Source organism: Vombatus ursinus, unplaced genomic scaffold (assembly GCF_900497805.2).
Source record: "Vombatus ursinus unplaced genomic scaffold, bare-nosed wombat genome assembly UNPS02014812.1, whole genome shotgun sequence".
Classification (NCBI taxonomy): domain Eukaryota; kingdom Metazoa; phylum Chordata; class Mammalia; order Diprotodontia; family Vombatidae; genus Vombatus; species Vombatus ursinus.
In genome coordinates, this window is record NW_020954590.1 from 25,822,387 (window position 1) to 25,840,646 (window position 18,260).

Consider the following 18,260-nt stretch of genomic DNA (forward strand, 5'->3'; position numbering starts at 1 on the left):
CTCTCTCTCTCTCTCTCTCTCTCTCTCTCTCTCTCTCTCTCTCTCTCCCTCCAGAAAAGCTAAACAGCTTCCTTGGAATTAAGAAGATACAAATCACATGTCTGAGGTATGTTAACTGTTTAACCATGACCAAGCTACACTCAGGGTGCTATAGAAGTATGTAATACTGTAAATTATAGGAAAGTTGTTACTCTGGATCAGTGGAGGGAGTGACCATACTGGAAGATTCTCACATGGACAAAATTATAAGCATCAGCCTAGCCTCCACCTCTGCTCTCATGTAAGGCTTTTTGGGTCCCTGGTTAAAGATTGTAGAATGACTGTCTAAGGCTTGTGGTAAACTGTTAAGTGGGTGCTAGAAATGAATTGGTTCAAGAAACTGAATGTAACATCTGTGGCAAATATAAGACCTTCTGACATTAAGATACTTAGACACTCAATGTTCATTTTGGTCTAAAGTTTGGAGTTACATGCAATGATTAGGACTGTTTCTAAAGAGATGAAGGCCATCCTCATCTTGGTTATCACTTACTAGATCTGACAGCAGTTGTGTCTACCAATGCCAAAACAGCTAATCAATTCAGCTAATTCAAAACAAAGTCAGTCATCCCCCAGATGTCAAGCAGTTGGTTTGGCATCAGGCAAGTAAGTCTGTAACCTACAGGATTAGAAAATACGGGGACAGTTTTCTATTCAGTTTCTCTATACTGAAAAGAAACTCTAATACTAAGTAAATAGTGTTATTATTTGTATGGAACAAATATGTTGATTTTGTTTACATAGGTTTCAGGAGAGTATTTGATGGTGATTCTTATGTTATTTTGTGGACATACAAATGGGAATGAGATGATAATATAGTTGGATTCAGAATTGGGTGAATGAATTCTCAAAATAGAAGCAAAGGCCTATAAACTAAAAGGGACATCAGAGACCAAATGTCATTGGGATCAGCCCTGGGCCTGCTACTGTTTCAGTCTTTTTATTACTAACTTTGAGAAAGTAAATGGAACATTCATCAAGTTTTGTAGATTACAAAGCTGAGGGAGGTACCTAAAACTCTGGATGAAAAGAATTAATATTCACTACTCCCAGACCCTCCATTCCATCATAACTACTGAGACCAAAAAGATATATAAAAGAAACTTGGACTTAACTATTTATTTGAGTCTTCACAGCCTTGATTAAGATTGATGGGGAGGGGACAGCTAGGTGGCACTTCGGATGGAGCACCAGCCCTGAAGACAGGAGGACCTGCGTTCAAATCCGGCGTCAGACCAAACACTTGACATGTACTAGCTGTGTGACCTTGGGCAAGGCACTTAACCCCAATTGACTCATTAAAAAAAAAAAAAGAATGATGGGGAGGGACTTTGTTTCTTTTGCAAATACATATCCAAAGTCACATTTCACTCTGGATACATAGCATCTCATATTCAGTAAATCTTATCCCACTGCCCTCCTCTCCCCTACTTGACATATATAAATATTATTTCTCTTATATTCTTCCTTAAAAGTCATTCAAATGTCAGTCTTAGACATCTGCCTCTATTGATGTTTACTATAATTTCCATGCCCTTGCACATGCCCAGTTTAGTCTCCAGCTGGGAACTGGGATGGGTTTGAGGTCTTCTGTTGTCTTGGTAATGATTCTACTAAACTTAAACATCAGTGACTTCTTTTATTCCCTGTTTATTGTGATCATATCCCTGATGATTTTTGCATTCCTTCAATCATCTGTTGAGTCAGCTGTATCATTCAGAAGGATATCCATTGAATCTATCCATCTTGTCCCTATATCCTTGAAATAGCATGCTTATAATTGTGTGATCTTAAAATAAATATAACAGGGCAAACTGAAGTGATCTCTACTTCTCATCCTTGGATCTAAGGTAGCCTTTGTACAGGTTTCGCTCTCTACAATAGCTGATTCAATCCCTTTCCACCAAAAAAAGGATTCAAAAATATTTCCACAGATTCACAGGCTAGACAGTCTTGAATCCCTTGCCTTTTGTCATCCCAACACTCATATATTTTTTCCATCCTCTAACCCTGTGTGATTTTCCTGCCACCTGCTCCTGTTTGTGTGCTGCTGAATACTATTTGATGAAGACATAGACCGATGCTGACTGTATCCAATACAAATTTATGTCATACATTCTTAATTCAGCCTTCCCTACTTTGCTGTGGTCTTTTATTCTTCTCTGATCAACTCTATCAAACTTGCCAAAGTGTCTCTCCCAAATATCTTCTATCATCAAACTAATGCCACCACCTTCTTCCCCTCTCACTGTTAGTGCAGGAACTTTACTCATAATTCAGTGAAAAAAAATTCATCTATTGCTAGTAATTATGCATTTCAAATCATGTTAATATCATATCCAAACAAATTTCTTTCTCCTTTACTCCAGTCTCAGAGGATCAGGTGTCTCTTCTCCTTAAAAGGACCCTCTCTTTGTGCCCTTGATATTGTGCCTCACAAAGTTTGATCCCTTGATCATTTTCTTTCTTCCTTATTTTCAACCTCTTTTATTCACTGACTGGTGTCATCCTACCTACAGATGTCCCCAGCGTTCTTCTATTCTTAAAAATAACTCTTAATGGACCCCTTTTCTCTATGAAGCTATTCTCCTAAATATCTCCTATCTTTCATAGCCAAACTCCTAGGGGGGAAAATAGCTATGTTTATTCCTTGTCTCCACTTTCTAGCCTTCCACTCACTTCTTAAGCCCTTGCAATCTGACTTCCATCCCCACCATTTGACTACAACTTCTCATCTTTTTTATTGCCAAACTCAATCAACTTTTCTCAGTCCCCAGCCTTCTTTACAACATGTTAACTTCACCTTCCTAATGAATATTCTTGCCTTAGTTTTTTGTGACATTGCCCTGCCACAGCTTTATTCTAAACTGTCTAATCCCTATGAGTCTCCACAAGATCATAATATATACTCAGCACTTGACATGAGAGTATATCCCCCATGGCCCTGTCCTAGGTCTGTGTTTTTCTCCATTTACATTTCTTTCTGTTATCTTCTCAACTCCCATGTATTCAACTCTAATCTTTATGCAGATGACACTAAAATCTACAATTCAAGCCCCCATTTCTCATGAGAGCTCTATTCCCACATCTCCAACTAAATGAATGAATAAATAAAACACAAGCAATTTAAAAAAAAAGATTACTATGTACACAGCTCTGTGCTAAGCATTGAGTGTATTCACAGAAAAGCAAGGCAGTAATCCCTGCTCTCAAGGATCTCACATTATGATGAGGGAGATGGCCCATAGGGAAAATTTTAGCTGAAAGTAAGAGAGAGAAGACTCATGGTCCTTAGGGTGTTATTGCAGAACAGGTAGAAATGTCTCTTCTTTAATGTCATTCCCACTGACAAAATCATATCAGTTTCTGATATGCAACCATTTGGCAATTCCAAGAACTTTGGTGGCAAGAACTTTCTTTTCTGGCTTTTCAGCAGCCATGGCCAAACTACATCTCTAAATGACCAGTCTATCAGGAGGGTAGCCACAAGTACTGGGGCTCATAGTCTTTCACTGATAGACTAGTACACAATTTTAGTCTTACATCCATTTATCTGTTCATAACTTATTTTCTGATAACCTCCACAGTCTCCCCAAGTACTTGTATAATTTAGTAATCAGCACATACAATTCTTTAATTATTTCCCAATAACATTGGTTAGTAATTGCTTATTGCTAAGATGAAAAGATTTCTTAGGTGTATAATGTCATAGAAAGAGCAACAGAATATGGGCTTGAATTCAAGATTTGACATCTATTTGCTGTGTCACTTTCAGAATAAGAGGCACACTTATCCTGTTTCCTCATCTATAAAACTGGGAATAAAGATATTTCTACTAAGTGTTTGAGAGTCACTGGAAAGAACATACTTTGTAAATCTTAATGTGTACATGAATATGAGTATTTTATTGTTGTTACTGTTATCATTTTTTGTTTTATTTCTTCCTTTTCATGCCAGCTTGAGTAAAAGATATTGGACGAATCTATTTCCTATAGAACTAGGTGTGCTTAACAATTTTTTTTGTTTTAGGGTTCTTAACAATTTTTTTGTCATGGACTTCTTTGGCATCCTTGTGAAATCTATGAACTTTTTATTGTTTTGAAATGTATAAATATTGTTTTGAAAGGCATAAATATTGTTTTGAAATGCATAAAATAACATACGTGGGATTGCAAAAGCTAAACTATGTTGAAATATAATTATTAAAGTTAAAAAAAAACACACACATATTCAAGGACCCCAGTTTAAGTACCTCTACTCTAGAACCTCATTTTACAATATCAACAATATAGAAACTATTGACTAGGTAGATAAAATAAAGTCTAGTGACCCCATCATCAGATATGCTCCAAATTTTAGAGTACTCAGGAAAACCAGATTCATATACTACCTGCCAGGATCCTTATGCATTGATAATATCAAATAGTTCCGTGATTAACTAGTCATAGACCCTCAGAGTTGGGAAAATCTGAGAGGTCATCTAGTCCTACCTACACCTACCAAAATCCTCTTTAAAACATCCCTGAAAAATAGACATCCAAAATACACTTGCAAACCTGCAGTTAGAGATTTGAATTCATTACCCTTACAGATTTTATCATGTAGATTTAACACTAAAAGAATTGTAAAAAGTTCATTCTAATTTTCTCATTTTCCAAATAAGAAAACTGACATCCAAATAATTTAAGTGACTTGCCCAAGCTCCCACAGGGACAGAGTAGATCTTTGGATATCAAATCAAGCACTTCTTCCGATCTACAATATTGCTTCCAAGTAAATTTTTGGGCAACAAATTCCACTTTTGTTGTTGTTCAATCATTCAGTTGTGTCTGACTCTCCATGACTTCATGATTATAACATACCAATACTGTGAAAAGGGATTTCTTGGCAAAGATACTGGAGTGGTTTGCCATTTCTGTCTGCAATGGATTAAGGCAAACAGAAAGTAAGTAACTTGCTCAGGGTCACACAGCTAGTAAGAGTCCAAGGGTGGATTTTAACTGGGCCTGACCTCAGGCCTAGTGCTCTATCTACTACTAACTACTCAAATTCCACTTCTAGATGGCTCTGATTGTTAGGAATTTTTTCTTCACATTAAACCAAAATCACCTTTGTGCTACTTTGACTAGTGTTGTCCTCTGAGAACATACAAATCATGTTTGATATCTCTTCTTCATGAAAGCCCTTCAAAAACTTGAAGACAGCTACCAGGATTCCCAGTAGTCCTCTCTTCTCCAGACTAAATATTCCCAACAACTTCCATTGATCTTTGCTTGCCATTGTTCCTCAATGACTTTACTTTTCTTGAGAAGTGATGAGAACTAAATACAATACTCCAGATAGGGACTGAAAAAGTCCACATACAGCAGTGTTAACTCCTCTTTTATTCTGTACAAAGGAATGTACAAATTCAGAATAAGATTATTGGCCTTGTAATGCACTCAAAAATGCAGATATCTATCACAGAAACTATTATTTAGCCATGTCTCTCATACCTCATAAACACGTAGTTTATTTTTTTAACCAATTCAAAGTTCCACCAAAGGTATACTAACGTATCTTTCCCACAACCCCCCTCAACATTTTTCATTTTCCTCTTTTGTCATCATTGTCAGACTGACAGGTGTGAGGTAAGACCTCAAAGTTGCTTTAATTCACATTTCTCTAACTATTAGTGAGTTAGAGTATTTTTCATATGAAAATTTAGTGATGTGTAGGACTTTATGTTTATGCTTCTTAAATATCATATTATTAAATTTAGCCCATCATTTTAATTGGTACACTGAAAACAGCAGTGGACTTGGGGTCGAAATTCTGTACAGCTAAAGGCCAAGAACAGACAGTTAATTTTCCCTTCTATATCATGTAAAACAAGGTATTAATGAGGCTTAGACTGTCCATAGTTCTGTCATATGTTGAGAAATTAAAAAAATACACACTTGTCGCTGTCTCTTGGGTGGCACTCATTGAATTTCATGATGACGTAGTTTTACCCAGCTTAAAGATTCATCCCTTCTCTAATGCTACTGCCAGATTTCAAACCCAGAATACAGTCAATTCTAGGCTAGATAAATAAAGTCTATTTAAATGGATCATTTCTATATACATTTAGGCTTCCTTATGGAACTTATGATCACTTGGAGAAAGATTAAAGTGATTGTAGTCATTTCTCCTTATCAGTAATCACATCCAGGACTGATCAGTCTTAGAAAAGATAAAGCCTTTTCTTTAAAAAAAAAAAAAAAGAAAGAAAATGGAAAGGCACACAGATCATGTATGAGAACATTTAACAGCAATCTGAAGAGTACCATATGTCCCTACTTTTTCTCTTGAAATTCTTTTTCATCTCCCTGAGCATTTTTGCCTCATTTATATTCATGTGTGTCAGAAGATATTACTCTTGTTAATTCATTATCATCATTATTGTCAATATATTGGCCAATATGTAATCTAATAGGAATAAGATGAAAACAGATAAATATTATATGACAGAATATCATAAGGGCAAAACAAGGCCTCAGAAAAGAAAAAGGTTGAGTACAAGGCCACTCTCAAACTCTCAAATAATACTATAAGGAAAGATTTCATGGAGGAGATAGCAACATACCTGGGCCTTAAAGAAGAAAAGAATTCCAAAGGGCAGAGATGAATAAGGGTCATATATATTAGAAACCAGTGGGTATGGCCTCCCTGAATGCATGGAGGTAGGATAGGGTAGGATCAAACTGACTAACATTGAGTAGAAGTGTTATACAAGAATAAATAATGTATGAAAGCAGAAATTCATGAAATAAGGCTGTTAGGATAGAATGGACCAAGTTTATAGAAGGTCCTTAATGCCAGGGTAAGAAGTTTTTATTTTAAATATTTATTATTTTATTATTTTTTTTTAAATTTTATCCTTACAGGCAATGTGAAGTCATCAAAAATTTTTGTACAAGTGAGTGTTAAAGTCTGACCAATGTAATATGGAAGATTACATTGTACTTTGGATGAAATCATCATCATTGTCATCACTAACATTTATAGAGAATTTTAAGGTTGCAAAGTGTTGAGCAGATACTATTGAAATGATTTTCCCGGTGTCACACAACTAGTAAGTGTCTCAGACTAGATTTGAAGTCAGGTCTTCCTGACTAGAGATTTCTCTACAGATAATTCATTAATCATCATTTTGGGGCTTTAATCAATCATTCAATATTGCATCCATGTTACTGTACTAAACTGTCATCCAGTTCATATCTTTCCATTTTTTCTACAACTATATTGTAAGACTTTATTAAAACAGCATCCTTAAATTCAAGCATAATAATCCTATCCATCTCACACAATATCTTGCATATAGTTGACAATTGATAATTGAATTGTGTGCTGAACTGAACTGAATCCTCCTTAATAACCAGTCTTGTACTCTTATCCACATAGGAAATAAGGTTAAACTGTAATGACCGCTTCTTGATAACCCCACATTATCTTATCATTCCCTGCCTCTCTTTTTAAGTGCTTACAAATCATCCCTTTAATAACACATGCTAGAATTTCAGCAGAAATTGATAGCAAGCATCTTCATCCCTCCCTTTATTTGGGAAAATAAATGAGTCATTTACCAATTTCCAATTCTGTAGCATCTTTCCTGTTCTCTGTGGTTTTTCTAAGATCTAGAATAGAAGCTTTGGCATTGTTCCCTGCTCTTCTTTTATGACAGAATCACTGAAAAGATCAGGTTTATTATAACACATCACAGCTTAAATAGCTATTACAATTGTAGGAGCACACAGTTGACAAGGTTATGCAGTAGTCGATCTAAAAGCTCTCTGGTCTGAATTTCCTGCCATACATAGGTACAGGGGTATCTCAGTAATTACCACAGTCAGCTTTTATTGTTTTCATTTTCAAGAAGATGAAAGTGTTATACAAGTTGAGACATTCAGATGTCAAAATACCAGATGATCTGACATTAGGTCAGCAAGAACCACTCCCAGATCTTAGTATTTAAAATGCTAGAACCAAGTCCTTGGTGTTTCATATCGGCCGACTATTATAATTCTCATGCATAATGTTGGAAGAAAATCAATGACTCCTTTCTGTCTTTTATCAGTATTGACTACCTTTATTTTTCATTTCTGATAGTGATTGCATCATCATTGATCCAATGCCAGGCAGAGGAAAGCACATTGAATTTGAAATCAGAAGAACATGGTTTAAATTTCATCTTGACCAATTACTAGTTCTGTGACCTTAGGCAACTATTTTAATTTCTATGAGCTTCAGTGTTCCCAACTCTAAAATGAATATAATAGCATTTTCTGTACCAACTTCATGAGTCTATCAACAGGGTGAAATTAGAAAAAGTATGTAAAGTGCTTTTTTGATAGAAATAATCAGTCAATCAATCAGTAAACATTTATTTTTCAATAAATATTTATTAAATACCTTTTCTGTGCCAGTCACTATGCTAAGTGATAGGGATACAAAAAGAGGTAAAAGGCAGTCCTTATCCTCAAGGAACGCACATCTGAAGGGTAAGGCTACAAACAAATATGTGCAAATAAGATATGTACAGGATAAATAGGAGATAATTAATGGAAAGGAAGGCACTAGAATTAAGAAAAGTTGGGAAAGGCTTCTTTTAAAAAAATGGGATTTTAGTAGGGACTTAAAGGAAGCAAAAGAATCCAGGAGGCAGAGATGAGGAGAGAGAAGATGGCAGGCATGAAGAAGAGCCAGAGAAAATGCCTAAGTTGAGGGATAGGGTATTTTGTTCATAGAAAAGCAAGGAGGCTAGTGTCACTGGATTGAGAAGTATGTGGTAGGGAGTAAGGTGTAAGAATACTGGAAAGGGAGGACAGAGCTAGGTTATAAAGGGCTTTAAACGCCAGGGAAAGGATTTTGTATTTGATCCTGGAGACAATAGGGAGCAACCTGCACTTGAGGAAAATCACTTTAACAGCTGAATGTAGGATGGATTGGAGTGGAGAGAGAATTGGGGCAGTCAGACTCATTAGCAGGTTATTGCTATAATACAAGCTTAAAGTGATGAAGGTTTGTGCACCAGAGTGATGGCAATGTCAGAGAAGAGAATGAGGTGTATTAGAGAGATGTTCCAAAGGTAAAATTGGCAGGTCTTGGCACACATTGGATATGGGGAATGATAGTAAGGAGTTAAGGATGACTCCTAGGTTGTGAGCCTGAAGAACTAGGAGGATAGTATCTCCCTCTACAATAATAGGGAAGGGCAGGAGGGTTTAGGGATGAAGATAATGAGTTCCCTTTGGACATATTGAGTTTAAGATGTCCATTGGATGTCCAGTTAGAGATGTCTGAAAGGCAGTTGAAGCTGTGAGATTAGAGTTCAGCAGAGGGGTTGGGACAGGATAGGTAGATTTGAGAATTGTCAGGATAGAGACGGTAATTAAATCCATGAGAGCTGATGAAACCTCCAAGGGAAGTAAGCATTACAATGGAAAGAGCAATGGATTAGGGATTTGTGCATCACTTTAATATTTAATAGCTGCATGATCTCAGTCAAGTTACTTGACCTGTCTGAGGATGTCTTTTTCTCTGTAAAATGGAGACAATAATACTTGCATTAAGTAAAGCAAGTAATATCATGCAAGTTTTACAGAGGAAGAAATGGAGGCACAGAGAGCTTAAGTGACTTGCGTAGGGCCATAAAGTAGGTAAATGGCACAGTTGGAAGATGAGCTGAGGTCTCTGGCATCACAGATCAGTATTGTTCCCACTATTCCTATTATGATGGGGGGAGGAGAAAAACCTCATAGAAAACACACAATGTGTAAGCATTCTCAATATATGTTATTAGGTAGAGAGAGAAAAAACAGATAGATGGATAGATAGATAGATAGATAGATAGATAGATAGATAGATAGATAGATAGATAGATAGATAGATAGATAGCATAGTTATTATATGCCAGGTACTGTGTTAACTGTTGGGGATACAAATACAAGCAAGATAGCCTTGTCCTCAAGGAGTTTACATTCTAATGAAGGAAGACAATAGAAAAAAATACACAGTGAGAAGTAGACAAGAATGTGGCATAGAAGCCTGAGCTCTGCCAAGATAAAGTGAAACTTCAACAATTAGAGCTGGGGGATCCAGAACTAGAGTCCAATAAAAAAAAGGAAGAAAATATCCCTGCATTAAAAAAAAAGATTTTGTTTCCAAGAAAAAGAAAGAAAAATATCCCAGCCTTAAAAAAAAAATAAAGTATTTGTGAAGAGACTAAAAAGAAAAAAGCTCATAATCCCTTCCATTTCATGTAAAACAGGGCCTTAATGACATTCATACTGTCCATAGTTTTGTTATATTTTGAAAAATTGAATAAATACACACTTATTGCTAACTCTCAGTGGGCACTCATTTAGTTTCACTATGACATAGCTTTGTCCAGCTTAAAAATTCATCCCTTCTCTGGTGCTACTGGTCAGACTTCAGACCCAGAATACAGTCAAATCTGGGCTAGATAAATAAAGTCTATTTAAATGGATCATTTCCATATACATTTAGGCTTCCTTATGGAACTTATGATCACTTGGAGAAAGATTAAAGTGATTGTAGTCATTTCTCCTTATCAGTAATCATATCCAGGAGTGTTCAGTCTTGTCTTGGAAAAGATCAGCTTTTTTTAAAAGAGAAAAGAAAATGGAAAAAAAAATACAGATTGTGTATGAGAACATTTAACAGCAATCTGGAAAGTACCGTATGTCCCTACATTTTCTCTTGAAATTCTTTTTCATCTCCTTGAGCAATTTTTTTCTTATTTACACTCAAGTGTGTCAAAAGACATTACTCTTGCTTGTTCATTATGATCATTATTGTCAATATATTGGCCAATATGAATCTAATAGGAGTAAGAAATGAAAACAAAGAAATAATATATGACAGAATATGATAAAAGCAAAACAAGGGCAAAAGAAAAGAAATATATATATATGTATTTAGTGCAAGGCCACTCTTAGATTCTCAAATAATAATATAAGGAAAAGTTTCATGAGGGAGATTGAAACTTGCTTTGGCCTCGAAGGGACAAAAGAATTCGAAAGAGTGAAGATGAATAGGGAATACATCAGAAGCAAGTGGAAGTGGCCTGCCTGAACGCATGGAGGTGGGATAGGATAGGATGAGATCAACCAAGAATAAATAGATCAATTATAGAAAAATGTAGAATGTGTGAAATGGCAAAATCATGAAATAAATCTGTAAGAGTAGACTGACCCTAGTTTAGACTGGGTCCTCAATACCAAAATTTTATCTTATAGGAATGACTTCATGTTTAGTTTAAGATGTCCAGAAAATATCTAGTTTGAGAGGTCCAGTTAAGTGAGTGGAGAGAAGTGAATATGAGAAATATTTTGAAGGTAGAAATTACAAGATTCAACAACAGATTGGATATGTTTGATGAGTACAAGTGAAGAGTCTGATGATACTGAGGATGATACTGGGATCAAGGATGATACTGAGACCAAGTATCAGAAGGAGAATGATGCTTTCAAGAGTAATAGGAAAGTTAGGAAGAGTGGAGGATGGAAGGAGGAAAGAGATGATGAATTTTGACTTGGACATGATGAGTTTGAGATGCCTACCGGACTTCTGGTTTAAGATATCAAAATGGCATTTCATAGAGGACTGAAACTCAGGAGAGAGACTAGGATGGATATATAGAACTAGAAATTGTATGCATAGAAATGATCATTTAACCTATTGTAGCTGATGAGATCATCAAGAGAGATAGACACCTACAGCTAATAAGAATGACCTGGATGAAGATTGAGGAAAGGAGACTGAGAATGAAACCAAAAGAAAGTAGTGTCATCAAATACTGCAGAAAGGTCAAAAGAGATTACGATTGAGAAAATGCCTTTAGACTTGTCAATTAAACATCATGGGTAACTTTGAAGAAAAAAGTTTCAGGTGAATGATAAGGTTGGAAGACAGAATGCAGTGTTTAGAAATCATTGAGAGAACTGGAAGCACCACATGTCATTGGCTTTATCAAGGAATTTATCTGAGAAAAGAAGGAGAGAAGGCTAATACTAACTGACAGGGATGGTAGTATCAAGCAAGGGTTTTTTGTTTGCTTGTTTGTTTTTGGGCTAGGCAATGAGGTTAAGTGACTTGCCCAGGGTCACACAGCTAGTAAGTTTCAAGCATCTGAGGCCAGATTTGAACTAAGGAGCTCCTAACTCCAAGGCTGGTGCTCTCTCCTCTGTGCCACCTAGCTGCCCAAAGTAAGAGGTTTTTTGGTTTTTTTTTGAGGTGGGGTGGGTGGGGTTGTTTGCTTTTTTTAAGATAGCAGAGACATCTGTATACTCATAGTTAATAGGGAAGACTCTAGTAAACAGAGAGAGATTAAAAATTATAGAGAATATGATTAATAGGGCAATCTTCTGAAGAATACAAGTGATGGGTTTAACATGCATGTCAAGGGATTTGCTTTTGTAAAGGTCCATCTCTTCATCCAAAGGAGATGGAAGGGGGAAATAGTGGAGGATTATGTGTAAGTGATATTAGATGAAGAGGAGGGGAAAAGAGAGGGCTCTCAGAAAATGGTCCTCAGCCTGAAAGACTAATATGTGCACTAATAAACATGTTGGGAACTCTTGCCTAGAGTCAGTATGTGTCAGTTCTGATGCACGTATGAAATACTGCCTGAAATGATGCTTTAATCTACAGGCTTTAAAATTCATTGATTAATATTTATATGAAAGCTACATTTGCCCACTGACTTGTGTTTTGGAGTCTTAGAATAATGAGAAAATGTAGAAATCCACAAGTAATACATCTCTGAGTTGAGAGACCTCAGAAGCCATCTAGTAAAAGCTCCTTATATTACAGATGAGGAAACTGAGGCACAGGGAGATAAAATTAATTACCCAAAGACACATATCTAATGTCTAAGATGGGATGTAAGCCCAATACTTCCTGATTCCAAGTCCAGTTTGTCCACTACTCTGCTTTTTAAAACCATAAGTGTTCCCCCGATTGATAAATGGTCAAAGGAGATGAAAAGATAGTTCTCAGTTGAAGAAATTAAAGCTATCTATAGTCATATGAAAAAATGCTCTAAATCAAAATTGATTAGAAAAATGCAAACTAAAACAACTCTGAGGTACCACCTCACACTTAACAGATTGGCTAATATGACAGAAAAGTAAAAAGATAAATGTTGGAGAAGATATGGGAAAACTGGAACATTAATGCATTGGTGGTGGACTTGTGAACTAATCCAACCTTTTTGGAGTGAAATTTGGAGCTATGCCCAAAGGGCAAGCAAACTGCATACCCTTTGACCCAGCAATACCACTACTAGTTTTGTATCTCAAAGAGATCATAAAAAAAGGAAAAGGATGCATGAATACAAAAATAATTATAGCATCTCTTTTTGTGGTGGCAAAGAATTGGAAATTGAGGGAATGCCCATCAATTGGGGAATGGCTGAACAAACTGTGGTATATTAATGTAATGGAATACTATTGTGCTATAAGAAATGATGAGTAGGTGGATTTCAGAAAAACCTGGAAAGACTTATATGAACTGATACTGAGTGAAGTGAACAGAACCAGGAGAACATTATACACAGTAACAGCAACATTGAGTGATGTCAACTATGATAGACTTAGCTCTTCTCAGCAATACAATGATCCAAGACATTTCCAAGACTCAAGATGGAAAATGTTATCCACATCCAGAGAAAGAACTATGGAGTCTGAATGCAAATTGAAGCATACTATTTTCTTTTTTGTTTGTTTGTTTATTTGTTTTTTCCTTCTTGTTGTTTTTCCTTTTGTTCTGATTCTTATTTCACAATGTGACTAATATTGGAATATGTTTAACATGATTGTACATGTGTAACTTATATCAGATTGCTTGCTGTCTTGGAGAGGGTAGAGGTGAGAGAGAGAGGGGGAAAAATTTGGAACTCAAAATCTTATAAAAAGTGAATGTTGACAACTATCTTTACATGTAATTGGAAAAAATAAAATACTATTAGGTGGAAAAAAAACATAATCACTGTGAACAGCACATGAACCTGTGAGAGGACACCACACTATAATTCAAACCTAGTCAACCTGGATTATCAATAAGTTTGCATAAACTTATGTTTATAAATATATATAATCTTGAGTTCTCCCTAGTGTCAAGGCTTGAGGTTTATCCAGAGATAATTAACTCCGAGTACCTCACTACTGTGAACTATGCACCCTCTATACACATGTACCTATATACATACATATACATATATATATACATATACATATACATATACATATACACACATATATATATATACAAGTTTTCTCATCTGTAGAATTAGGAGGTTCTATTAGTTGACTTCTAAGGTTCTTTTCAGTCCTAAAACCAATTATCTTATATATGTGTGTGTACACATACATATACATAAATGTACATGCATGCATGCATGCATGCATGCATACACATACTTACATACATACACATGGATATATATATATATTTGTTGCATTTCCCCCATTGGAATGTAAACTCCTTGAAGTTAAGAATGATTTCATTTGTACTTTCCATTCCCAGTGCCCTAACACATAGTAAGTGCTTAATAAATTTGTATTAAGTTCAGTTGTATTGAATCAAGAATATGCAAACCAAAAAGAGACCTAACAAATCCTTTCAAAGGTTGAAAAATAGATTCATATTTAAAGTACCACTAAGGCCCATGTCTAATTTTGTTCAGAACCATTCTCCTATCCTTGGCTACAAGATACTAAGCAGATGAAAAGAATTATGAAATATTGAAGGTTAGTCTTTTGTAACATTAATATATAATACTAACCAATCTCAAATATAGGATTAATACAGAAGACTAATTATTTGAGATCTCATCTTCCAAGGATGAAGAATTAAAGTCATGTTAAATATATTATGCATTTTGACATAAGTGGTACGTTATTCCTTTAGGAATGAGAAAATGTTATTCTTTAAGATAATTGGCTTTACAACTGGAAAGAACCTTAGAAGTCAACTAGTTCAACCTCTTAATTCTACAAATGACAAAACTTGTGCAAGATACCACAGGTGGTAAATAGCAGACTTGGAATTCCAACCAATGTCTAGTAATTCCAAATTCACTGTTTTTTCTACTATGCTGTGCTGTGGTTTTCTAGCTTTGATTTTCTTTTTGTTGAAAAAATGAGAGAAATGGTGACTAAATTAGGATATTTCATTGAAACTCCATCTTTAGGGGGGAAAATGTCTCCCCTTTTGCAAAAGGATGACTCAGGTATGGGTTTTTTTGAGGATGGAGGAGACATGGATAGGTTTATAGATAGTAGAGAAGAAGCCAATAAAGAAGGAGAGATTTGAAGATAATCAAGAGAGTGGAAATGATAAAGGGCACAATCTGAAGGAGAATTTTAGAAGGTATCACTGTAATACATGGGATAATGAGTTGATTACGGAAGCATAAAACAATGTCCTTGCAGCACTGAGGGCCCAGTTGAGATAATGTACCATTAATTTTCAGGGGACTGAGTCAGCACAGTTCCTTGATTTTCTCCAGCTTCATTTAGCAAAATGTGAGTAGGAACAGGGGAAGTAGATTGTGGGAGTTATCTATGGCTGAGACTCTGCCTTGCCTCTGCTGCCCTCCCTGGTTTCAACTCCTTGGAAAAAGATGCTCCCTTCAAAAATCCACCAGATCAAAATAAAAAAAAAAAGGAGCACAAGTGGAAGATAAGTTTAAATTGGAAAGCAGCCTTAATACTTCAATGAGAAGCAATATAAGATTTGTTTTGCAGAACATTAGAACATTTGTGATGGTCCATGATGAGCTCAAGAAGACCTGTAATGTACATGCCCAGAGATCATGGTTTTCAAATAGCCTGATATTTGTGCTACAAAAATATAGTTATAACATCTTAGTCACATGATTACGTAAGTGATTTTGTATGACTACAGAGTAACAGAGAGTAACTACTGTGGTGCAGCATACAGAACACAAGTGAGAACTGACCATCCACTGGGAATTGGTTTGTGTAATAATGTCATATTCTTGTGATGATATGGAAATGATTTGATGACAGGTTGAGAATTTGCAAGAACATATTGCTGTCAGAATTTAATATAAACAATGCACAAACATCGAAATCATTTTGTGTATGATCATGATGGTTACAAATCCCTGTAGAACAAACCTAAAATGCTTCAAACATGCACATACTTGTTGTTACAGAAAGAATATATTCATAAAATAATTGGATAATTATTTGTGTTTAAGATGACATTAAAGAATTTTTGGCCTGAATCCTTTGACCTATTGTGTCAAATCTCTTAAGAATTCAGGAACCACAAAATGGGAACCACTAGGATAGATGATCTTCAAGGTCCTTACCAGATCTAAATCTATGGTACTATTTATATTTCAATGACTTCTTTATTTCATCTTCTCTTACTATGACTGAAGCATGAAAATGGTAGGTAACCTGTGTCTGACTCAAACATAAAGTCCTACCCCCTGAATTTTCCAAACAGGGAAAAGCAGGAATAGTAATATCTGAGAGACCTCACTGACATTAATTGTGATTGGAATAAGTCCTAAATAGGCATTTGAGTTCACCTAATACATTCATACATATTTACCAAAGCAGGGAACAAAATGTAAATATAAAGCACTATACCTTCTAGCTTCTAATACATTTCCTTTGACTCACAATTCCAACAAAATACAGTTGTACACTTTCAATCTCAAAAAAAATGAAATATAAAATAAGTAATTTATTTTAACTACATGTAAGAGGGGTGGTCCCTTACCTTACCTCAATGACCACAGAAGGCCCAGATTTCTCATTGAATCGACAAATCAATCAAATGTGTAAACTAGGTGTGAAAATTTCCTAGACATTCCTAGTGAATTAATCAAAAATATAAACTAGGTTCAAACAACCTAATTAATCAAGTTGGGAAGGATTTGAAATGTTGAAAGTCATTGGATGAAATGATGTGATACCATACAGGAAATGTATTTGCATTTAGTTAAAAAAGTCTCAGTCACTCCCTGTGTAGGTTGGACAAAAACAAGTCAAGTTGGGATCTGTGATTTTAAAAGCAGGCCAGCCTGATGGTAGAGCAGCTCCAGACAAACCCTTAAGGAATTTGCTTGGGTTAGGGATGTCTCTCTCCTCTCCTACCCTTTTTCAGAAGAATACTTTTCAAACTGTGAAAAGTCTGGAAGACTTGGATTTCCTATCAGTGACAGTGAGACTGCCTCCAGAATGTCTGTGGATGATGGCAACATTCACACTGGGAGCAGAAGACAAACTAGAGATACTGTAGAAAGATAACTTTCAATCCTACAAAGGCCCTTTCCCTCAGACCCAACAGGGAATGGCATATACCTCAAGGGAATTTCATGAGGATTCGAGAAAAATAATTTGGGAAAACCAGAAGCTGTAAATTATCTCATTGTCAGGTGTGCTTTCATAATTGGAACCTATTTTCCCCTGGAATCTATATGTACTTATGGGGAAATGAATCCCAGACTTTAGGGTATGGGGATTTGGTGGAGTAACTATACTCTCTCTACTACCCTAGTATATATCCCTTTGTAAAAGCTAATTGATTTTAATTTGTTAATTGGTATTGAGGTAATACTAAATAATAATGCCTAGCATTTATAGACTCCTTTAAGGTTTGCAAAGTATTTTACAAATATTACCTCATGATACCCTCACAACAAGCCTATTAGCTAAGCACTATTATTGCTCCTCTTTAAAAGATGAGGAAACCAAGCTAGACAGAGGTTAAAACTGGCCTACAATCACACAGTCTAGGAAATGTCTGAGGCAGGATTTAAATTCAGGTCTTCCTGACTTCAGGTCCAGCATCCTATTCATTTTGCCAGTTAGCTGTTTTACTAAACTTATTACAACAGACTGGTTAGGGGTACATGGTAGATAATATTAGAAAAACACCCTAACTCCTTAGAACCTTGAAATAAGCAGTCAGTTGCCTTCCGGGACACCATCCTGTCCTGTTGCTATGTGAATAGGAGTTGGGAGGATGACCCGAGACTGTGCTACACAGATATGGGAACTAAACATTGTTAAATTGTTCTGCTACTGCTTACTTCCTTTGATTTTATCACTATCTCTCAATAGTTTGAGGTTATTAACACTAACCTGTTTTCTAATGGGCTGTCAAACCTGAAATTTGAGCTTTCTAAAACA